Source organism: Chelonia mydas, chromosome 1 (genome assembly GCF_015237465.2).
Source record: "Chelonia mydas isolate rCheMyd1 chromosome 1, rCheMyd1.pri.v2, whole genome shotgun sequence".
Lineage (NCBI taxonomy): Eukaryota > Metazoa > Chordata > Testudines > Cheloniidae > Chelonia > Chelonia mydas.
In genome coordinates this window covers 130,834,062-130,859,327 of record NC_057849.1, presented here as the reverse complement: position 1 = coordinate 130,859,327, position 25,266 = coordinate 130,834,062, and the positions used below count along the sequence as shown (strand labels likewise).

General features: G+C 38.7%; 1 protein-coding gene across 1 annotated transcript in view; it reads left to right on the top strand.

Moving 5' to 3' along the window:
• Positions 1 to 4,121: 4,121 nt before the first annotated feature.
• The window catches only part of MID1 (midline 1), a 317,531-nt gene continuing 296,386 nt past the window's right edge, over positions 4,122 to 25,266 (top strand). Inside the window, exon 1 of the mRNA XM_027822566.3 lies at positions 4,122 to 4,262. The gene's annotated coding sequence lies outside the window, so the exon portion shown is untranslated. The remainder of the gene's footprint in view (positions 4,263 to 25,266) is intronic.

Here is a 25,266-nt window from a genome sequence, read left to right as displayed (position 1 = left end):
CGGTTAATATCAGACATTTTTAGGAATAATTTAGACAATTTCTTGAGTTTTATGTGTGGTTTTCTCCTTTTTTTAATACATTTTTTATCTTATCTCATTTGGATTGAATATGTCAATTTTATTTGAGGAAATACATATTGTTGCCATTCATGAAAGTGTGTGATTTATCTGTCTTCAGTTCTGGGTGATGTTATGGAGAAAAAGAACATGAACTATTGAATTGTTGGCCTGTCAGAAAGGAGCAGTCCCACAGAAATTGTTCTGGTGATAGACTGGTGATTAAGAGATGTCATGACCAAGAGGGAGGGTGAAATCCTGTCCTCAGTAAATTCAATGGGAGTTTTGCAATTGACTTCATGGAGTCAAGATCTCAAGAGTGCAAGAGCAGCTTAACTCGTAAAACTGTAGCGTAATAGTGTTGTGCAACCAAATGTTGCACATCTCCCCTCGTTTAAACTCAATGGCTTCAATAAATGTAGCCAGTTTATCGTGGCGTTCAAGCATGGACAGTTTCAACCTAAAGAGGGAAATTTTCAGAAAGTTATGGATTAGAGAAGACTGGAGGTTGCAGAAATATTATTTTAATGTGATAGCTTACCGGGCCTATACAGATACTTGTGGTCAATCAAATGCAGAGTTCAGTAACAAGAGATTGAATTCGTACTTTAGATTTTTATAGTGAGAGGAATTCTTAAGCTAGTTACTTGAATAGTGAAGGCAGGCTGTGATTTTTATTAAAATGATGGGCATTGGTTATTTAGCTTTTTGGTGCCAGGCCTTTCCCCTTTATGATCTCTCCAAATTCACCAGGCAACATGGGAAAATTGCAATTTTTACTGGATTTCTGTTTCTGAGCATGATACTGATTCCATCACTATGTAACCACTGAAATGCAGGTGCATTTTATGAACAAATTATGAAGGGAAAATGAAAGCAAGTCACTCATTTAAGAGGCAAGAATAGGTCTCATGAATAGTCGCCTGCACTGTAGAGAACGCAGCTACTTAGGAGAACAATTGGCAGTCATGAAGAGGCAGCGTGGTTCACTGGATTAGTCACTGACCTTTGAGGTCCTCCTTAGAGACTGTCCTTATCCACAGTAAACAAAGCTCATTGTAATTACAAACAGATGCCAGATAAAAGGTGGAGAATACAATAATCTCAGCTGAGCTTCTAGTGAATGCTGAGAATGGAAAACGGGGTACCATCACTCCAAAGGAGCATGGCACAGTGTAGTTAAATTGTAAGCTTTGTGTTTAAAGTTACCCAGAGTACACTGGAAACCCCACTGTTGCCATTACTTGCATTAATTCCTGATCCTTTTCATATCAACCCTTCCATTTCCCAAATTTTAAAAAGAAATATTTTACAGGACCAAAATGGGAGTATTTCATATGGAATTAGGCACATACATATGCATACTCAAATGTTATGTCTTGCAACTTATTAATATATGAGGTTGATTCCAGTGTAATTAATATAATCCTATCATCACTTGCAGACAGTACATGAATGACAGGAAAGTAAATGAAAGCAATCAGTCTCCATGACTTTTCAACCCTCAAAATCAGACAACTGCTAAAAGGCCATACTGTACATTACAGCAGCCATTTAAATAAAATCTGACTACATGTAATATATTACTAATATGAATTATTTTAATTCCTTGGTGTAGGTACACAGTGAAAGTGTAGTGAAAATATTTTTACGATTTGAGAGATTGCTAGTTCCACTGCTACTCTCTGTTTTAAGTAAAGAGACTATCTCCCAAACCAGTAGTATATTTCAAAATTGAAGAAACTTTTAAAGTGTGATCATTATGCCACGTACTAGGGATATGACAAACCCATAATTTTGGGATTCTGTAGATAAATAGTGAGTATTACTGATGGATTCAAATCCAGATATTGATTATCTTTAGAGTCTTTGGCTCATGGATGGAGGTGAACAGAGGGCTGAGCTGGGGGAGGCAGTGGGTGAATAGGTTCTGGGGATGTGGTGGAGGGAGGGGACGGAGAGAGAAGTAATAGGTATGGGTGGAAGGACCCATGTGTGAACAGAGGTGAGTAGTGGGAAGGAATAGTTTTTGATGTGTGATTTGCTTCTGGGGCTGTGGATTTGCTGGAAGAATGGTACTAGTATCAGGACTGAGAGTCAGGATCAGCCCACTCAAGTGTTTATTATCCGTTTTATTATCAACTGGAGAATCCAACTGATTTCAGTACAGGTGCAAATTTGACTTGCTTAATATAAAAGATGATTTTTAATTGGGGATTTGTCACATGTTTTACTTATAGGGAGAGAATACATGGTGTGGTGCAGTACAAATAGTTTTTATCATAATAGTATGAGTTTGGCGTGGCCAACTTACCCACAAGTAGTGAAGCTACAAGTGAATTATTTAAATGATCCTAACTGAATCCCATGAAGACCATTATACCACATCCCATGGTCAGGTATTTGGTATGTGCCACATATTTTACAGGTAGACTACTTTAAATGTATTTATGGAGTGTTTTATAATTTTTATTGGAATCATTTTTCATATTTCTCTACCTGTAAAGCCAGGCTTCTTCAGTATCATGAGGCCAAATGCTCATGATGCAGAGGAAGAGGAATATTCTAACTAATGAAGTATTGAAACAATTCAAAATGACCAGACATAGCTTTTCTAAACAGTACATACTAATCTACGGCTCTTAAAATCCCATATATCATGGGTTCTTGGAGCTAAACAAAAAGTCTTGCTGTCTTGGAAAGAGAGGAACCTTATCTTTCTGGTATTCTGATATTTCTAACCCTAATAACTCACCTGTTACCAGACGTAATACCTGTTGTTGGTTCAGGACTGAATATTGCCTGTCATGAGCCATGCGACTGTATATGTTTGGCATGAAAGAATGAAAAGTTGTTTTTTTTCCTCTTAGGACTGTAAATATCTGTACTTAATATTTAGTATCTCTCCCCACTATATCTCCCCTTTTCCAGTTTTTATCCACTTTTTTCTTTTTCGCTTTTTGCTTCTTTCTACTTCCTCTCATCTTTTGATATCCCCCATATTATGCTGGCAATGCTCTCTATTGTGAAGGGAAGGCTTTGGCAAAGAGGTGAGTCTTGATCTGACTGGAGTCAGCCGAGAATGTGTTTAACTTGTGGTATTTTTAATGAATTACCTGACTGTTGAAGCTGCTCTGGTTTTGAAATGTTAGAAGCAGTCCATGAAGAAATGGATTAGTAGGCAGAGTGCAGTTGAGGGGAGTTAAAGATACATGAAAAATTCAGATGTATTAGTTCCACAATTCCTCACATAAATAGCCACTCCTTTAGAAGCATGTGTGCCCTAAGGGGACACCTTGTGTGTCTAGCGATTTCTGTAAAGCATCCCAAAGTATGATAGTGGCAGTATGATAGATATAAAAAAGGAGATCCCTGTCCCAAAGAGCTTAAATGCTAAAAATACCCAAAATACAAACAAAGGAATTGGAGATGGGACACAACAAGCTTTTTTTATCCCAGTCTTTTCTGTTCTATTTTATTGTTTTAATAATTTGTAGCCTTTACTTCTTGCACATAAAATTCAGTTTACTGTAATCTTGTATTAAACATTCTGAGCACTGCTAATTTTTAAAAACTCTCAGATTCTCTGTGTTTATACACAGATACAGGTACCAGTGTCATCTTTTGTGCTTTGTTTCTCTCATCAATATTAAAGTATTGGATGATGAGGGTGTAGTGCCACTGTTGTAAAAACTCTGTTTAATGTTCTGTAATAATGCAGAATATCTTAGTTTTAATCAAATGACTATTTGAATAGATGATAAACCATGCTCTAAATTAAACTGGTACCATATTCCTTTTGCAGTGTCTTTTACAGTGCTTGCTAGCAAACTACATGCATTCAAACCATTTGGTATTTGTGGAGTTAACTAACGTACACCTATTTCCAATTAGCTTCTTACACCCGGAATGGAGTGCTTGTTTACCTATATAAGGAAACATGCTACACTGAAATGAGCTTGGCTGGTTTTTAGTCTGACTGAGAGAGACGAGTAAGCACACACCCTGGAGAGTGGGAGTGATCAGTAGGCTGGACAGAGCACAGCTTCCTGAATCAAACTGACTACAGTTCAGCTGATCTTGAGAAAACCAGCACAAGCCAGGCAACAAAGCACCCTACTTGGAGGAACTATCAACTTAAAGAAACAAACAAACAGAATTTCAGGAAAAGAACAGTAACTGACAGTATAAAAATGGAGAAGCAGGTAAGTCCCTTTCATTTTAGAAGCGGCCTTGTTAGAATGAGGAGGAAATGAGAGTGCTACTATTAAGTCTTGTTCTTATATCTCGTTCAGTCCTAAAACGGCTTGGCACATTTTAGAAATACTTCTAGACAATTTATGCCTCTTGTGCACAGTAACATCTGTGTGGGGTAATTATTTTAGTTTATCTGACTTTCCATGTGTTTCTAATTCGGATACACCTTTCTTTACCAAAGAGATTATCAAAGTTTCTTATCTTTGATGGAACACAGATGCAAGCTGAAACTGTGGAAATAAAGCTAGGATGCTTTGATTAACTGTCTGAATCCCTGCAAACTGCAGAATGCAAAATTTCTAATATGCACACACTAAAAGCCCTTATTTTTAAGGTTTAGTGCATTTTTTAAAAAAGTGAAATATCTCTTCATTCCGTAGTTTCTAGTATACTTCATTTTGATTGGTAGTACTGGAGCTCAGTCAGCACAGCTGAAATGTTCTTGCTCGCTGTACGTGGAATAGGGGGATACCTGCAATAATAATAAGCACAAGTTACTTACTAATACGCCTGGTTTGGTCTTGCTAAACTTGTAAACTAAACTTGTTCTCCTAAAAGAAAAGTTGTCAAGGTACAAAACAAAAATGTGGATTGCTTAGGGAACATTTACAGATTCTGATAACCTTTACAATAGATTCTGATTTGAATCCAGAGAGCACAAGAGTTCTTTGAAGAATATCTCAGTAAGAATGCCATTAAAAGTGGAAATCTGAAAGAATATGTTTCAATAGCCTTCTAATTGCATATTGTTGTACAGTACGTCAGGACAGTCAGTGTTAAAATGCAGCTAAGTGTAGAACTTCCTTCAAATTCTATTGCACTGATGATACAAAAATTACAAATGAAAGTTTGGTTTAACTGATCCCTCTGAGAGGTACCTTCCACAGAAGAATACCGTGTACAGAAAACTTGACAGAAACAGGTGCAGACTTTGTTTTTAGGGTGATTTCATTTCTCTCATTCTGGTGGTTCATTGGTATATGATTGCATTGCACTAAGCTTTGACTGATAATCTCGTCACAACAAATCTGCGTTAAGAATTTAATTGGTATGTCTGTGTCTTTCCTGGGAGCCAAAATAGCAAAAAAAAATTACATTAATATTTCTAAAAATTTAGAAGATTTTTAAGAAGTTGATCACACTAGAAACAAAACAGTTAACTTTCAAAATGTTGCAAGATTTATTAATGTATGCCTAACAGTAAGCAGTTATATTGCAAGCTCCTGTAATGTAATATTTCCTGGCTAAAACATTCATTCGTGATAAGGAATTGGCAATGTTAAAATTCACTTATGCTAATTTAATTTCTCATTCATAAATATACAGGATATTTCCAAACTCCTGACCTTCAAAGTGATATATTAATGGGAGTTACATACATAAAACAGCAATGCTGTATCTTCAGTATAGCATTTTTACAGGATCCTCTGCAAGGAAAGTAGATAGTGAGTTCTTAGACATGGGCCAACGTCTGAACATACCATGTTATCCTCCTGAAATAGCATTGGTTTCGATGGAACTCAGCAGCAATAGGGAGTCTGGGAATGGAGGACCAGGAGCAAAGACTGTGGCTTCTGAACTTCACTCACCTCACCTCCCACCCCATCTTTGCTGGCTTCAGTTTATGGTACCTGAAGAAACTCTATATTATTGTGCCTCAGGTAGGGTACAAGATAAGAGATTTTATCAGGGATATTTGTAAATAAAATAGAAGCTTTAAGAACAGGAGAAACACATGCCAAGAGAAATACACACTCTTAATCCATTGGATTCTATTCTGTCTAGATACTTAATGGTACTGATCTGAATACCTCATAATCATTAACAGAATTTACCTTTACAACACCCTGGGAGGTAGAGATGTTTTCCTGCCATTTTACTGTTGGGAACTGAAGCACAGGGTATTTATTTATTTATTTATATTGTAGCACCTAGAGCCTCAGCAATGGACCAGGCCCCATTGTACTAGGTGCTGTTATATAGACACAGATCAAACAGTACCTAGATTAAAGGAGTACTAGTGGCACCTTAGAGACTAACCAATTTATTTGAGCATAAGCTTTTCTGAGCTACAGCTCACTTCATTGGATGCATTCAGTGGAAAATACAGTGAGGAGATTTATATACACACAGAACATGAAAAAATGGGTGTTATCATACACACTGTAAGGAGAGTGATCACTTAAGATGAGCTATTACCAGCAGGAGAGCGGGGGGGGGAGAAAACCTTTTATAGTGATAATCAAGGTGGGCCATTTCCAGCAGTTAACAGGAATGTCCGAGGAGCAGTGGGGGTGGGGGGTGGGGGAAATAAACATGGGGAAATAGTTTTACTTTGTGTAATGACACATCCACTCCCAGTCTCTATTCAAGCCTAAATTAATTGTATCCAGTTTGCAAATTAATTCCAATTCAGCAGTCTCTTGTTGGAGTCTGTTTTTGAAGTCTTTTTGTTCTAATATTGCGACCTTTAGGTCTGAAATCGAGTGACCAGAGAGATTGAAGTGTTCTCTGACTGGTTTATGAATGTTATAATTCTTGACATCTGATTTGTGTCCATTTATTCTTTTAAGTAGAGACTGTCCGGTTTGACCAATGAACATGGCAGAGGGGCATTGCTGGCACATGATGGCATATATCACATTGGTAGATGTGCAGGTGAATGAGCCTCTGATGGTGTGGCTGATGTGATTAGGCCCTATGATGGTGTCCCCTGAATAGATATGTGGACACAGTGGGCAATGGGCTTTGTTGCAAGGATAGGTTCCTGGGTTAGTGTTTTTGTTGTGTGGTTGCTGGTGAGTCTTTCCTTCAGGTTGGGGGGCTGTCTGTAAGCAAGGACTGGCCTGTCTCCCAAGATCTGTGAGAGTGATGGGTTGTCCTTCAGGATAGGTTGTAGATCCTTGATGATGCGCTGGAGAGGTTTTATTTGGGGGCTGAAGATGATGGCTAGTGGCGTTCTGTTACTTTCTTTGTTGAGCCTGTCCTGTAGTAGGTGACTTCTAGGTACTCTTCTGGCTCTGTCAAGCTGTTTCTTCACTTCCGCAGGTGGGTATTGTAGTTGTAAGAATGCTTGATAGAGATCTTGTAGGTGTTTGTCTCTGTCTGAGGGGTTGGAGCAAATGTGGTTGTATCGTACAGCTTGGCTGTAGACGATGGATCGTGTGTGTGGTCTGGGTGAAAGCTGGAGGCATGTAGGTAGGAATAGCGGTCAGTAGGTTTCCGGTATAGGGTGGTATTTATGTGACCATCACTTATTAGCACCGTAGTGTCCAGGAAGTGGATCTCTTGTGTGGACTGGACCAGCCTGAGGTTGATGTTGGGGTGGAAATTGTTGAAATCATGGTGGAATTCCTCAAGGGCTTCTTTTCCATGAGTCCAGATGATGAAGATGTCATCAATGTAGCTCAAGTAGAGTAGGGGCATTAGGGGATGAGAGCTGAGGAAGTGTTGTTCTAAGTGGACACAAATCAGATGTCAAGAATTACAACATTCATAAACCAGTCAGAGAACACTTCAATCTCTCTGGTCACTCGATTTCAGACCTAAAGGTTGCAATATTAGAACAAAAAGACTTCAAAAACAGACTCCAACGAGAGACTGCTGAATTGGAATTAATTTGCAAACTGGATACAATTAACTTAGGCTTGAATAGAGACTGGGAGTGGATGTGTCATTACACAAGGTGAAACTATTTCCCCGTGTTTATTTCCCCCACCCTCCCACTGCTCCTCGGACGTTCCTGTTAACTGCTGGAAATGGCCCACCTTGATCATCGCTACAAAAGGTTTTCTCCCCCCCCGCTCTCCTGCTGGTAATAGTTCATCTTAAGTGATCACTCTCCTTACAGTTTGTATGATAACACCCATTTTTTTCATGTTCTGTGTGTATATAAATCTCCTCACTGTATTTTCCACTGAATGCATCCGATGAAGTGAGCTGTAACTCAGAAAAGCTTATGCTCAAATAAATTGGTTAGTCTCTAAGGTGCCACTAGTACTCCTTTTCTTTTTGCGAATACAGACTAACACGGCTGCTACTCTGATTCCTAGATTAAGTGATTTACCTAAAGTTACAAGAAATGTCTGAGGATGAGCTGGGAAATGAACCCAAGTCTCCTGCATCTCAATCCAGTGCCCTATTCACAAGACTAGAGTTTCTCAATTGTGAGGGGGGCCTGTCAAATTTTCTAGGGGGGCAAAGCACATCACAACACCATTCAAATTTGGCCTGACCATCCCTCAGTCATGACAGAGGAGCAGCTGGTATAAATTTGAGTAAGTGACATGAGGCCCCCAAGTTTAAAAACAAAAAAATACCTCCCTTTCCCCACGCAAAAAAGCCAGAGATGTAGGATGTGGTTCAAACAAGGTTGAGAACCCCTGCACTAGATCACTCTTCCCTCTTAATCTACTCTGCCTGAGCCCATTATCTGTAAAATGGGCATATTTCTTCACACATCGATAGACAGAAACATTCTCTCTGTGACGATATGCAAGTAAAGTAATCTTGGAAACTGGGAACACCGCCCTGTACAAAGTGGTTAAATAGAGTTTTCACTGCCAATGAGCTGTATGTAATGAACTCTACTTTTATATTTGGTTAAACTGGTTCCAGCAATTTTCTTGGTCCATGAACCCACAAAATGGAGGGGAATCCATCCCACAAACCCACGATATTTATGGCATTTGGGTCATAAGACAATATTTCTGCCATTTTAGGGGTGGAGCAGCTGGCAGTAATGGGTGAGGGTCTTTTGGGAAGCTATTACCTTGAGCTGCATAAACTTTATAGCCTTTCTCCTTGATACTTGTCATCAGTAAATATGTATTTTTTTAAATGAGTTTTGCCCACATAGTAGAACACTTCCATTTTAATACGCCTTGAAACGCTGAGGAAAAGTTTCCACTTTAAATGGTTGGTGGAGAAAAAGCTATATATTTGTTTTCAAGGTTAATTCCAGGTTAAATAATGTAATTAACTTCTACAAGGTATCTCCCTGTCTTTGGATCTGTGTCAATTTTAATTGTTTAACTCCAAGGAAAATAATGAAGTACATTGATGATGTTCAGTCTAAAGAAATGTCAGATTTACAGATGCACATATTGAATCTAAGCAAAGGTGTTGTGCCCCATCAGGCCTTCTGTGTGTATGTATGTACTTATAGCACCATCTTTAGTTGTCTAAACATGAGGACTGAAGTGAAACAGAACTCTGATTTGACAGTCCGAGTTTTAACACAGAGAGGACTGAGTTGGAAATTTTTGTTCACGTTTCAGAGCTGTGAAGTTATTACTCTCTGACAAAGGCTTTGATTACTTAGACAAAAATGATTTTGCTTGGTTCTGAGTGAAACATTGCTGGTGCATTAAATTTAGGAGTCTTCTTATCCATTTGTGGTATTAGCAAATAAAGTGTTAGCTTTAGAGCTGAGGCTGTTGGATGTAGTTATCATGACACTTTTATTGTAAAAGAAAAGTTGAATATGGAAACTAATTTCTTTCTTTAATCCATGAACTATAGTATTTAAGGATATTTTAAAAAGTTTCCAAGGTAAATAAACTAGAGTTGACTGTTCACCCTACAACAACTGTCTGTTTCTTGATTAAACAGGTTTTTCAGGGCCACTGCTTTGTTTATTTATTTTTACTTTTTAAATTTTTCATGTAATTGGGATTGAGAGCTCCTATGCATTAGCAAGCAGAGGCTGTGCACATCACATTTCCATTTTGATATCTTAATGCTTTTTCAATAAGAAAATGCAAGACTTTCAGAATGTAACTAGAGAGCTAGCAATAATAGATGAGCATGCTGTACTAATTGTGTGCTCCCTGTAGGGTTTTGTTAAAGGTTTTACCATTCTATTACGCTATCGTTTTCTAATGTAAGCATTTTATATGGCATGTGTGATTTCATTGCCCTCAAGTGACCTAAGTAAATTCCTTTTTTCCCCTGAAGCATATGCCTAATTGAAAAGAACCGTCAGCAGTTGCCGAGCTGCAAGCAACATCTCTAGGAATAGCTTGAAGAGAGACAGGTGTCAAAAGGGTGGGGTCAAGTGGGACAACATTTATAAGAACCTTCTGCAGATCCTACATTGAGTCATTGTTAGGATTAATGGTAATGAAGAAGTGTAGGCAGGGCATATTAGTTTAGCTGAAGAGAAGACAGCAGCTGCCTCAAGATTAAATATACAGATTATATTTTCTGAAAGGGCATCTGTTGTTTTGATTTTTTACTTCTGCTGTCCTTGCTGCTCTATTTAGGAAATTTAAAATGCAATTCAAAATCTGTGTATTTCCTAGTGCAACTGCTGTTCTAAAATCCTAAAGCCCCACCTGGCTGTGTGGAACCTCTACATTCATAAATGTAGTTATGAAGAACACACAGGGCTGCAACCTAAGATTGAAACATTGTGTTCCCTCTTGGAGGCCCTATGTTGCTTTTACAGTGCCAGCTGCCCTGAGTGCATGTGTTTTAAGAGTCATGCAAATGAAGGACAGTCTCAAGCTGGGGAACAGCCTTTCTCTTCCCTGATCAAGAGACATAAAATTATCAGATGATAATAAATGATTGGTCAATTCTGCTTAGAGGATTAAAATTTAATCTTGGTTTAAAGTACTTCCATGAAGACTGCTCAAATTTTATATTTATTGATCACAACTTTAACATGCTTGATCAGGTAAAAAAAAATCAGTACTTAAATTTAAGAAGGTTAAAAACCAATGGTCCTTGAAGGCACAAACACAGAGCCTGTATCATATAAGATGTGACACATCATTCTATCAGCCATTCTGTGCTATTTGTATGTCTTGGAAAGTGCAGAAAACCACTAGGCTGAAAATGAAGGCTAGGAATGTCTCTGCCAATGGACTGTGGATAGTAAATTAGCTCAGCGCGTCTGTCTTGTGTTATCTGTCAAATAGTCTGCTTTAGGTAGGCTTGTGCTATTGATTTATTTGTTTCTGTATTTATTCCACGCTATATTTCAGTAGCACGTGTCAGAATTTTAGTTTTGGAATGCTTACAACTTTGGGCCTGATCCTGAAAGATGCTGAGCACCCACAACTCCCATTTCAGGCAACTAGATTTATAGGTGCTGTGGCCCTTAACAGGCTGCATCTGCCTGGTTTCTTTTAGAACAGTATTTCCTGTTGTGTTTTTTATTTTTTGCTAAATTAGTCAACACTAAGTCTAATTTTTGATGCTGTGACGAGTGATTGAGAGAATACAAGGCTGTGTTGTTGATGCAGAGGTTTGTTTGTAATACAGTATTTTATAGGGGGGTTGGTCATTTTCATGATAAATTCCTGGTTCAGCAAAACACTGAAAGACAAAAAAACTATATTTCCAGGAAACTTCTCTGTCATCAATACTGATGTCAATGGGACTTAAGCACAAGCATGTTCTTAAACATTTTGCTAAATTGTGGCCTCAATCAACAAAATCGAGATCTCTTTGTCCTCAGACTTTTATGCTCTTTGTACAGTATATCAGGACTAGGGAAACAGATTACTTTTGAAATCAGTTTTAGCCAGGAGGACTTCTTAATACAAAACTCAGCATTTTCACCTTACAGACTGAAACATTTTCAGTGGTTTTAGGTCTTGCACTATTCTTATTCCTGGACTCGCACCCATTGGTAGTAATTGTGGTGGCCCTTAATATAAAGAATTAGGGTGAAGGCAGAATGGAAGTGGGCAGTTTCTCTTATTACATGTGATTAATTTTATTTGCAGGAAGTGTTTGTATAATTTCAGCTTCATTTAAAACCAGCTGAGGTTACTTTCAGGAATAATGAAACAAGAAATTTGTGGATACTGTAGTGCAAAGTTCCAGTCATTCCTACAGGTTGAGAACAGTCTTGTTTCGTAATACAATAGATATATGCAGCGTCATTTTCAAAGGGTCTTGACTTGTGCCCAATGAACTTCCACTGATGTCTGTTCTCAGCGCTGCTGGGTTTCCTGCAGTTCTGTGTGGTAACTGCCTAATCTTGGAGGTTCCATTTGAAACCCCAAGTCAGGACCCCTGAGGGGTATATTTTTTGTACTTGTGTCATATTCCTATGAATTAAAAACTGATTGTTCTCCTAATATGTGAATTCTGTAACATAAGTCATTATTTTTACTGTACATTTTTATCTTCTTAGTCGCTCTCTAATTTCTTAGTCTGTTTGAAATTCAAACTTATTTTATCTGAGGACTTTAAATATTAGCGATTAATTATAAATTCTTACCTTAAGAATGGAAATATGCCACAAAGTGGTTTGGGATATCTTATTGGTTGTTTATTCAAAATTAGGCAGCTGCACTTAAAACTCTAGTGGGCAATTCTGAATATGTTGTGTTTTGCCTTTGATACAGTGCCATACCTCCTCCATTAGTGCAGCGCTTAGACTGCAAACATCTGTTTGCTTTTATTGCACATGTGTTACGTAAGATGTTCTGTTTCTGCATGATGTAAATCACTGGCATTTACTGAAACATATGATTTTTTTTATTCAGTAAACCTTAAAATGTGCCAATAAATTGACTATCCTAGATAATGACATATATAGACATACATATAGAAGGAAAAGCTGATGCTCAGTGTCTGTGTAATCAACGATATTACACTTCTCTGTTTTTAAAAACAATTTGTAAACATTCATGTGATTGTCTATAAAAAATTGACCTAAAACGGGCACACATCCACACAATCAGATGATAGTGGTCAAAACTGAGGATATAGAAATGCACCTGACTTAATTACATTTCAGAAAACAAAATGACAAAATCCATAGACCCTCATTCTAGAATCTTGCTATGTTCACAGAACAAAACAGAACATATGAATGTATAATATACAGTAAATGCATTTTCAGGTGATCATGGCTGTATACAACATATTGCCTTTTGAACAAATTGATAAATTAAACAGTAATAAGTCACCAGGACCAGATGGGATTCACCCAAGAGTTCTCAAGGAAATTGCAGAACTACTAACTGTGGTATGTAATCTATCATTTGAATGAGACTCTATACCAGATGACTGGTAGATAGCTAATTTATGCTGATTTTTAAAAAAAGGCTCTAGAGGCTATCCTAGAGGCAATTACAGGCCAGTAGGCCTAACTTCAGAATCACACAAATTGGTTGAAAGCTATAGTGAAGAACACAATTATCAGATACATAAATTAACACAGTTTGTTGGGGGAAGAGTCAACATGGCTTTTGTGAAGGGAAATCATCATCAGCCAATTAGATTTCTTTGAGGGGGTAAAAATTGTGTGGACAAGGGTGATCCAGTGGATATACCATTCTTGGACTTTTAGAAAGTCTTGGACAAGGTCCCTTACAAAGGGTTCTTAAGCAAAGTAGGCAGTCATGAGATAAGAGGGAAGGTCTTCTTATGGATCTGTAACTGGTTTAAAAGATAGGAAACGAGGGGGCATAATAAATGATCAGTTTTCACAGTGGAGAGAGGTCCCCCAAGGATCTGTACTTGGACCAATGCTGGTCAACATAGTCATAAATGATAGGGAAAAATGAGTAAACAGTGAGGTGGAAAAATTTGCAGATGATACAAAATTACTCAAGATAGTTAAGTCCAAAGCAAAGAGTTACAAAGAGATCTTACTAAACTGGGTGACTCAGCAACAAAATGGCAGATGGAATTCAATATTGATAAATGAAAAGTAATGCAGAATGGAAAAAATAATCCCATCTATGCATCCAAAATGATGGGTATAAATTAGCTGTTACCACTCAAGAAAGATCTGGGAGTCATCGTGGATAGTTCTCTGAAAACATCTGCTCAATAAGCAACAGCACTAAAAAAAGATAACAGAATGTTAGGAACCATTAGGAAAGGAATATATCATAATGCACTATATAAATCCATGGTATGGTAACACCTTGAATACTGCATACAGTTCTGGCCACCTCATATTAAAAAAGATATATTTGAATTGGAAAAAGTACAGAGAAAGGCAATAAAAATGATTAAAGGGTATGGAACAGCTTCCATATGAGAAGAGATTAAAAAGACTGGGACTGTTCAGCTTGGAAAAGAGATGATCAAGGCAGGGTCTGATAGAAGTCTGTAAAATCATGAATGTTGAAAGTGAATAAGGAAGTATTATTTACCCCCTTCCCATAACACATGAACCGGGGGTTAACCAAGGAAATTAATAGGCAGCAGATTTACAACAAGCGTAAGGAAATACTCCTTCACAGAATGCACAGTCAACCCGTGGAACTCATTGGCAGGGGATGTTGATTGTGAAGGCCAAAAGTATAACTGGGTTCAAAAAAGAATTAGATAAGTTCATGGAGAATAGGTCCATCAATGGCTATTAGCCAAGATGGTCAGGGATACAATCCTGTGCTCTGGGTGTCCCTAAGCCTGTGACTGCTAGAAGCTGGGACTGGATGATCAGGGATGGATCACTCGATAAATTACCCTGTTCTGTTCACTTCCTGTGAAGTATCTGTTGGAAGACAGGATACTGGTCTAGATGGACCATTGGTCTTGACCCAGTATGGCCGTTCTTATGAAACATTATCTGGACTCTGAAACAAGTTTCTCAAATGATCTCAGTAACTTTGGTTCTTTCAACAATCTTCTTTCTATCAGACCTCTTGAAGCTTGGTTCTAATGTAATTGCACTCAACATTGCTAAATTGTACAACTGAATTGTTTACTTTAGGTTACAAAAAATATAACTCTTTGTAGTAGATTAAGTTTATGGCTGTCAAGCGATTAAAAAAATCATGAATAATCACGCAATTAAAAAATTAATCACGATTAATTGCATGATTAATCACACTGTTAATAATAGAATACCATTTATTTATATATTGTAGATGTTTTCTACATTTTCAAATATATTGATTTCAGTTACAACACAGAATACAAAGTGTACAGTGCTCACTTTATATTTATTTTTATTACAAGTATTTGCACTGTAAAAAAACCAAATATTTTTCAATTCACCTAATTCAAGTACTGTAGCGCAATCTCTTTATCATGAAAGTTGAATTTACAAATGTAGAATTATGTACAAAAAAATCTCATTAAAAAATAAAATAATGTACAATTTTAGAGCCTGCAAGTTCACTCAGTCCTCCTTGTTCAGCCAATCACTCAGAGAAACAAGTTTGTTTACATTTGCAGGAGATAATGCTGCCCGCTTCTTGTTTACAATGTCACCTGAAAGTGAGAACAGGCATTCGCATGGCACTGTTGTAGCCGGCGTCGCAAGATATTTACCTGCCAGATGTGCTTAAGATTCATATGTCCCTTCATGCTTCAACCACCATTGCCGAGGATATGCGTCCATGCTGATGACAGATTCTGCTCGATAACAACCCAAAGCAGTGCAGATGGACGCATGTTCATTTTCATAATCAGATGCCACCAGCAGAAGGTTGATTTTCTTTTTTGGTGGGTCGGGTTCTGTAGTTTCCGCATCGGAGTGTTGCTCTTTTAAGACTTCTGAAAGCATGCGCCAAACCTCGTCCCTCTTGGATTTTGGAAGGCACTTCAGATTCTTAAAGCTTGAGTTGAGTGCTGTTGCTATCTTTAGAAATCTCACATTGGTATCTTCTTTGCATTTTGTCAGATCTGCAGTGAAAGTGGTCTTAAAACGAACAACATGTTCTGGGTCGTCATATGAGACTGCTATAACATTAAATATATGGCAGAATGCAGGTAAAGCAGAGCAGGGGACATACAATTCTTCCTCAAGGAGTTCAGTCACAAATTTAATTAACGCTTTTTTTTTTAACAAGCATGGAAGCATGTCCTCTGGAAGCATGAAGGGGCATATGAATGTTTAAAAACAGTTGGCACGTAAATACCTTGCAATGCCAGCTACAAAAGTGCCATGCAAATGCCTGTTCTCAATTTCTGGTGACATTGTAAATAAGAAGAGGGAAGCATTATCTCTTGTAATTATAAACAAACTTGTTTCTCTTAGCAATTGGCTGAACAAGAAGTAGGACTGAGTGGACTTGTAGGCTCTGAATTTTTACATTGTTTTGCTTTTGAATGCAGTTAAGTAACAAAAAAAAATCTAGATTTGTAAATTGCACTTTCACGACAAAGAGAGATTGCATTACAGTACTTGTATGAGGTGAATTGAAAAATGCTATTTCTTTTCTTTTATCATTTTACAGTGCAAATATTTATAATAAAAAATAATATACACACAGAATACAATATATATGAAAATGTGGAAAAAAATCCAAAATATTTAATAAATTTAAATTGGTATTCTATTGTTAACAGTGCAATTAAAACTGCAATTAATCACAATTAATTTTTTTGAGTTAATTGCATGTGTTAACTGCGATTAATCAACAGCCCTAGTTATTATGTTTGTGATGTAATTTTAAATGGCTCCCACTATGTTAGCCTCAAATGCCTTGCAGTTTTAGTTTCTTTATCTCCCTATCTGTTTGTGTAACTCAAGCATAACTAAATTAGAGTGCATTCTCCATCCACTGGAGAATGAAAGAATCAAAGCCTAATTAGAAAAGGAGAATTTGAAAGAGGACAAGTCAGTTGAATCATCAGCTGCATAACCTTTTATTTGCCTACCAAGAACTTGAAAGTATTCAGAGTTCTGGTAAGAGGCCACAGAATTTCAGAACTGGAAGTTTCCGTAGACAGTTAAGACTGTAAAAGGAATTGAAGGTACTGCTGTGACCTTGAAAATTGGAACAGGTTATTTTTTGTCCTAAACTGGCTTTAGGGAATTAAAGAGTTGATCTTTCCTGAGACTCAGATTGAAACTGTTGGTATAATACGTGTGATTCCCAGCAGATTGTGATGTCTACTGAGGCCTCTTTAGTCATTCCAAGGTAAATTATTTTGGATTGGCACTCTGGAACTTTAACTGATTATTTTTACGTTAGACTATTACACAGTTATCAGTATCAAGTTTAACATGCAGAATTCCTCGCAGCTACCTGGTTTTTAGTAACAAAGGATGCATAGTTGCCACGAGAAAATGCTAAACCTAGTGTAAATGTTACAAATTAGTGAGAAGAAAAGGAGTACTTGTGGCACCTTAGAGACTAACCAAATTATTTGAGCATAAGCTTTCGTGAGCTATAGCTCACTTCATCGGATGCATACTGTGGAAAATACAGAAGATGTTTGTTTTTATACACTCAAATCATGAAAAAATGGGTGTTTATCACTACAAAAGGTTTTCTCTCCCCCCACCCCACTCTCCTGCTGGTAATGGCTTACGTAAAGTGATCACTCTCCTTACAATGTGTATGATAATCAAGGTGGGCCATTTCCAGCACAAATCCAGGTTTTCTCCCCCTTCCCCCCCCCAAACCCCCCCCCCCCACTCTCCTGTTGGTAATAGCTTATCTAAAGTGATCACTCTCCTTACAATGTGTATGATAATCAAGGTGGGCCATTTCCAGCACAAATCCAGGGTTTAACAAAAACGTCTGAGGAAGGGGGGTGGGAGTTAGGAAAACAAGGGGAAATAGGTTACCTTGCATAATGACTTAGCCACTCCCAGTCTCTATTCAAGCCTGAGTTAATTGTATCCAATTTGCAAATGAATTCCAATTCAGCAGTCTCTCGCTGGAATCTGGATTTGAAGTTTTTCTGTTGTAATTTCGCAACTTTCATGTCTGTAATTGCGTGACCAGAGAGATTGAAGTGTTCTCCGACTGGTTTATGAATGTTATAATTCTTGACATCTGATTTGTGTCCATTTATTCTTTTATGTAGAGACTGTCCAGTTTGACCAATGTACATGGCAGAGGGGCATTGCTGGCACATGATGGCATATATCACATTGGTAGATGTGCAGGTGAACGAGCCTCTGATAGTGTGGCTGATGTTATTAGGCCCTATGATGGTGTCCCCTGAATAGATATGTGGACACAGTTGGCATCGGGCTTTGTTGCAAGGATAGGTTCCTGGGTTAGTGGTTCTGTTGTGTGGTATGTGGTTGCTGGTGAGTATTCGCTTCAGGTTGGGGGGCTGTCTGTAGGCAAGGACTGGCCTGTCTCCCAAGATTTGTGAGAGTGTTGGGTCATCCTTCAGGATAGGTTTTAGATCCTTAATAATGCGTTGGAGGAGTTTTAGTTGGGGGCTGAAGGTGACGGCTAGTGGCGTTCTGTTATTATCTTTGTTAGGCCTGTCCTGTAGTAGGTGACTTCTGGGAACTCTTCTGGCTCTATCAATCTGTTTCTTCACTTCCGCAGGTGGGTATTGTAGTTGTAAGAATGCTTGATAGAGATCTTGTAGGTGTTTGTCTCTGTCTGAGGGGTTGGAGCATATGCGGTTGTATCGCAGAGCTTGGCTGTAGACGATGGATCGTGTGGTGTGGTCAGGGTGAAAGCTGGAGGCATGTAGGTAGGAATAGCAGTCAGTAGGTTTCCGGTATAGGGTGGTGTTTATGTGACCATCGTTTATTAGCACTGTAGTGTCCAGGAAGTGGATCTCTTGTGTGGACTGGACCAGGCTGAGGTTGATGGTGGGATGGAAATTGTTGAAATCATGGTGGAATTCCTCAAGAGCTTCTTTTCCATGGGTCCAGATGATGATGTCATCAATATAGCGCACGTAGAGTAGGGGCGTTAGGGGACGAGAGCTGAGGAAGCGTTGTTCTAAGTCAGCCATAAAAATGTTGGCATACTGTGGGGCCATGTGGGTACCCATAGCAGTGCCGCTGATTTGAAGGTATACATTGTCCCCAGATGGTAAAATAGTTATGGGTAAGGACAAAGTCACAAAGTTCAGCCACCAGATTTGCCGTGACGTTATCGGGGATAGTGTTCTTGACGGCTTGTAGTCCATCTTTGTGTGGAATGTTGGTGTACAGGGCTTCTACATCCGTAGTGTCCAGGATGGTGTTATCAGGAAGATCACCGATGCATTGTAGTTTCCTCAGGAAGTCAGTGGTGTCTCGAAGGTAGCTGGGAGTGCTGATAGCGTAGGGCCTGAGGAGGGAGTCTACACAGCCAGACAATCCTGCTGTCAGGGTGTCAATGCCTGAGATGATGGGGTGCCCAGGATTTCCAGGTTTATGGATCTTGGGTAGTAGATAGAATATCCCAGGTCAGGGTTCCAGGGGTGTGTCTGTGCGGATTTGATCTTGTGCTTTTTCAGGGAGTTTCTTGAGCAAATGCTGTAGTTGCTTTTGGTAACTCTCAGTGGGATCAGAGGGTAATGGCTTGTAGACAGTGGTGTTGGAGAGCTGCCTAGCAGCCTCTTGTTCATATTCCGACCTATTCATGATGACGACAGCACCTCCTTTGTCAGCCTTTTTGATTATGATGTCAGAGCTGTTTCTGAGGCTGTGGATGGCATTGTGTTCTGCACGGCTGAGGTTCTGGGACAAGTGATGCTGCTTTTCCACAATTTCAGCCCGTGCACGTCGGCGGAAGCACTCTATGTAGAAGTCCAGTCTGCTGTCTTGACCTTCAGGAGGAGTCCACCTAGAGTCCTTCTTTTTGTAGTCTTGGTAGGGAGGTCTCTGTGGGTTAGTATGTTGTTCAGAGGTGTGTTGGAAATATTCCTTGAGTCGGAGACGTCGAAAATAGGATTCTAGGTCACCACAGAACTGTATCATGTTCGTGGGGGTGGAGGGGCAGAAGAAGAGGCCCCGAGATAGGACAGCTGCTTCTGCTGGGCTAAGAGTATAGTTGGATAGGTTAACAATATTGCTGGGTGGGTTGAGAGAACCATTGCTGTGGCCCCTTGTGGCATGTAGTAGTTTAGAAAGTTTAGTGTCCTTTTTCTTTTGTAGAGAAGCAAAGTGTGTGTTGTAAATGGCTTGTCTAGTTTTAGTAAAGTCCAGCCACGAGGAAGTTTGTGTGGAAGGTTGGTTTTTTATGAGAGTATCCATTTTTGAGAGCTCATTCTTTATCTTTCCCTGTTTGCTGTAGAGGATGTTGATCAGGTGGTTCCGCAGTTTCTTTGAGAGCGTGTGGCACAAGCTGTCAGCATAGTCTGTGTGGTATGTAGATTGTAATGGATTTTTTACCTTCAGTCTTTTTGGTACGATGTCCATCTGTTTGCATTTGGAAAGGAAGATGATGTCTGTCTGTATCTGTACAAGTTTTTTCATGAAGTTGATAGATTTCCACTCCATATGGCTAAATGCAGTGCCTTGCATAATGACAGGTTTCAGAGTAACAGCCGTGTTAGTCTGTATTTGCAAAAAGAAAAGGAGTACTTGTGGCACCTTAGAGACTAACCAATTTATTTGAGCATAAGCTTTCGTGAGCTACAGCTCACTTCATAGGATGCATGCTGTGGAAAATTAGTGAGAACATTCACATATCTATTGACATGAAAACAGTCACCACATATAATACAGTCCAGAATATATAATTTTCCCCTGTTAAACTGCTAATTAAGGATTGTGGTATAGGTAAAGAACATAACAATGCAATATCTGTAAATGTAAGGCAAGCATGAGAGTAACCACATGTACATTATGTCATTCCAGGAGAAAGATGTGTTGTCCTCTATGGCATTTTTAACTTATATGTCTGAAGTGTGGGGGAAGAGTTGTATGACAAGGTCCTTCTAAGAGAACACTGAGCAGAACTGGTTGTTGCTTAGAATGTAATATTGATTTGGCATGATCAACAAATGAGTACTCAACATATCACCCCATGGTTATGTTGCAGTGTTGAATCATTGATCAGTATGGATCAATGCTGCACTCCATACTGCAGTATCCATTGTGCTCTGGGAATTACAGGCGTTATCTCTTGAATGGTTAGGTTCCAAATTAGAGTCAATGATCTCAGACATAGCAGATAATAAACAAAGAAATGGAAATGAGATTGATTTCTTTTGCATGGTACTTTCCATAACCTCACCTTCCCGAGTCAGTATTTTTGAGATAAATAATTGCGGTTAGATTGGATAAACTGAATCCCTAAATAAGGATGGTCTTTGTCAGGAGTGTAATCAAGAGCAGTAAAATGTCAAGGCTTTGTATGTGTACATCTTCTCTTCTAAAATAGACCAATACGTAGTCTTTATACTAACAGATATCTGTCTAATATTTAGATATCTATATTGTGATATCAAACCACAAATCTATCTGTCAAGGTGGGACCATATTATGGATCTGAGCACCTATATCTTAATTCTTTATTTGTTTGTAGCTGGGACTAATTACTTTAACAGATTTCTTTTTAGTGAATTTTGTACTTGTAAAAGATGCAGTCTCACAGCCCTGGAGTCTGAAGTATTTTATTTATCCACAGAACAGATATAAGCACAAGTAGAAACTGAATAAGCTCGCATCCTCCCTTCTGTCCTGTTTATGTGACACATTTACATCATGGTTGGGGAGGAAAAGGTAATTCATTCTTAATACTCACTCAGTGTTTGGACTAATTGCTGAGCTGCCAACACCGATTCCATGGCTTGTGTGATGAATTTCCAAAAGGAACTGGATTCAGAACACCAGCTCATTATAGTGTTGCCATTAAAGGCTGTTAAGCAATTAAAATTTAATTGCTATCCCTCTCACAGTGATCTCTGACATTCTACAGTTATTTTCTATTGTAAATTTAGGAAATGATGCAGTATGTCGGATAACAAATGTTGTAACAGTTGGCAAATGTTCACTTTTGAATGGCAGCCATTCCCTTTCAGGTATTGCTGTTTTGGGTCAGAACGGATTACGTTTTACCTTCAGTGTGTATGGCACTTACTAATTTCTAAGATGTGACTGAAGCTCTGCATCTAAAAATATTTTGTAAACATTAAATTGAACCACGCTATTAAAAATTCAGTAATTACGTGCAACTGTACTTCCATATGTCTGCTCAAAGCCAGCTTTTAACATTTTGCCTTTAGACAAATTCTCTTTGAAGTTTTTGGACAAGTTAAATCCCAAGCTAAAATTTGTTTGGAAGATGATATTTTACTAAGCATGGTTTAGTAATTCTCCTAGATCAGAATCAAATCAGTAGTTTTTAGCATATTTGTACTGAAGACAGATCTCAAACTGAAAACCTATTAGAACACATGACAAATCCTCTTGTCTGGAGATATTCAAAGATGACACCAATATTCAACAAAAAGGGGTGACTTTAGCCATCTCGTGAAACTATAGACTTTTATGCTGAACTTGTGAAATCACCTTTATTCCCAGATGGAGCAAATCATAGCCCATAATCAGGGCCCAATCCCTGTTCCCATTTAAATTAATAAGAGTTATACTTCTCATTGGCTTAAAAAGGAGCAGGATCAAGCCCTTAAAATAAATCTAGGATAGATTTAGAAGAAGACTCTGTATCTGCAATGGATTTTCAGAAAACCTTTGAGTAGACATGTAGTGGTTGCACAATTCACATAGCAATGAAAAACTCCTATTTAAACCTATCATATAAACATCTGTAGCAGGAGGTGTGAATGGATAAAGAACTTGATAAAAAGTAGAAGAACAAAGAAAAGGGTAATTTTCAAAAGTAGCCAAGTGACTTAGGAGACAAAGTCCCATTGAAGGACAGTGAGATTTAGGGTCTTCAGTCTGTTAGATACTTTATCATTTTACCCAAAAGGATTAAAGGAGTTACATCCCTATGTCCTACGGAATATCCCGTAGAATTAGATAGGGATGAAGCAATAGGACACTGCCCAGATGCAGTTAGTTTGAATAGCATGTAGAATCCAAAGGCTGGGTCCGTTTGTAAGCAGCCTGATGACTTGTCTGTCTATCAACAACAGAGGTTGGTTCAATACAAGATATTATCTCACTCGCCTTGTCTTGCTAATATCCTGGGCACTGACATAGTTACAAGTACACTATATGCAGCTTGGTGACTGTCCACTAGGAGAATTCATCCTGGGCTGTACCATAGTGTATTAAAATAAAAGAAAACCTTAGAACGTCAGGGACATTTCATAACCATCAGGCCTATTACAGCACCCTTCCAAAGGAAGTGATGGAAGCTCTGTTGCTTCAGTCACTTAGAACTGAATTGTATAAAGCACTTTAAAATATACTTTATACAAACCTGCACAAACTGAGGGATAGACTTGATATGACGTAGCTGGGAGAGTGGAGTGGAAGGGGGCAGTTTCCATCTGTAATTTCTATGATGCATGTCTTGACAAATGTGCAAAGCTCATAATGGGAAGTTTGCATTCTTACAGAGATCAGTATGAGTTGCACTCTTGCCACACAGCAGAAACACTCACTTCTTCCTGCTACCTAACTCCACCAGCATTTCTTCCTCTGCACTACTTCCGTGTAATCAGTCTTAACAAAACAATCCACCAGAGTCACAGCTATCTCTGTGTCACACAGAGAACATGATCCTGTTTGGAAAGTGGTTCTCCTTCTACTAATGCTACTCCATAGGAGAGCTAGAAGATACTGTACTCTAGGTGGATAACATGGGAGGATGAGTTTCACAATTAGCTAATGGAGGGAAGATAGCTGTTTGTATGGACATAATGGGTTCCCAGCCTGGTTGGCATCTAGGTAAATACTTATGGACACATTTTATATAAGATGTCACAGTCACCAGACAAATTGCCCCTCTGAGCCTTCCTAGTCTCTCTCAGTGCTCACCCCCACCCTGGTCTCAGTCCTCAAGTCATCACCTAGCTCTTGGGGTAGATTCCTGCAATTCTCCCTCTCTTAGACTAGGCCTTGCATGCAGTGCCCATGGGCACCAATTTAATGTCCAGATGCTGCACATTGTTTCTTCTGGGAGCAATGAGGACAGACAGCAATGACCAGACAGCCAAAGTATTATTTAATAGAGCAAAAGCATTTAAGAGAAAAATAGACTGTATGCCTGTCCAGCCTACCAGGCATCTAATTATCTTCCACAGTTTCTCTCTGTGTCAGCTTTCTCTACGTTGTAGCTCATTGACCATTCCTTCCTGCCTTTGGGAGTATCACTTTAATGGTTTGATTACTCCCACTGCCCCTCCTTCATGGGAATCATGCTTCCACCTGTGATGTGGTAACTTACAGCTTTGGCAAAACAAACTTGTTGGAGGCAGAAGGTAGGATCTCTGAAACTAATAGCCTCCCTCATTGTCCTTCAAGTGTATACCTGGATGCTCTTAGCTGGGAAGCCATTGTGTTGCCTTCTTGTTCAGTTGCCATTGAATTCAAGCATTTCAGATGTATATATTAAATGTTCCACTATCCCCAATGTAAGTTATGTCAATAAATCATACAGGAAAGTCCACCATAACCCACCATAGTTATGAAGTAATTTTACCTCACTCACCGGGTCACATACAGTGTTCCTGAAGTTGTTACATCTCAGTGTTCTTAAAGTATTATATGGAAGCGCCACGACTGTCACATATGGAAGATTCTATTGATAAATAGTTTATAAATGATTAGTAGAGGTTGCATACAATTTTCAAAATACCCCAGGCCCATTTTCAAAAGAGCCTAAGTCCAGTGGGACATAAGGAAACAGTGATAAAAGGGAGATAAATTATGGAGGATACTGAAATGGATTGTCTAGTAGACAAGAACAAGTATCTAAGGCCCCAATCATGCAAACACTTATACAAATGCTTAACTGTACTACCTTGTGTAGTCCCACTGAAGTCATGGTAGTACAATTAAGCAATTGTGTAAGCATTTGCAGGATTGGGGCCTTAGATATGATTCAGGCTGCGGTAGGAAGCCAGCAAAGGGACTTGGAAAAGGGCTGAAGAGACCATCACAGAAGCTAGCTAGATGATTTTTTGTCTCTGAATTTTTAACAGATGGCAGGGAGCCTCTAATTGATAAACTGAAAATATCAGTCATGTTGTCGACCCAGAGAAGTGTGTGAAGTCTCATTGCAAGGAAGCAGAAAGTAGGAGTCTGGAATACCTTACAGATGCTACCCTTTCACTTTATTCTTCATACAGGTTTTCTGAGACGGGGCCCAAAATGTTTTGATAGTGTTAAAAACCCACTCCCCTCCCTTTACTCATCAC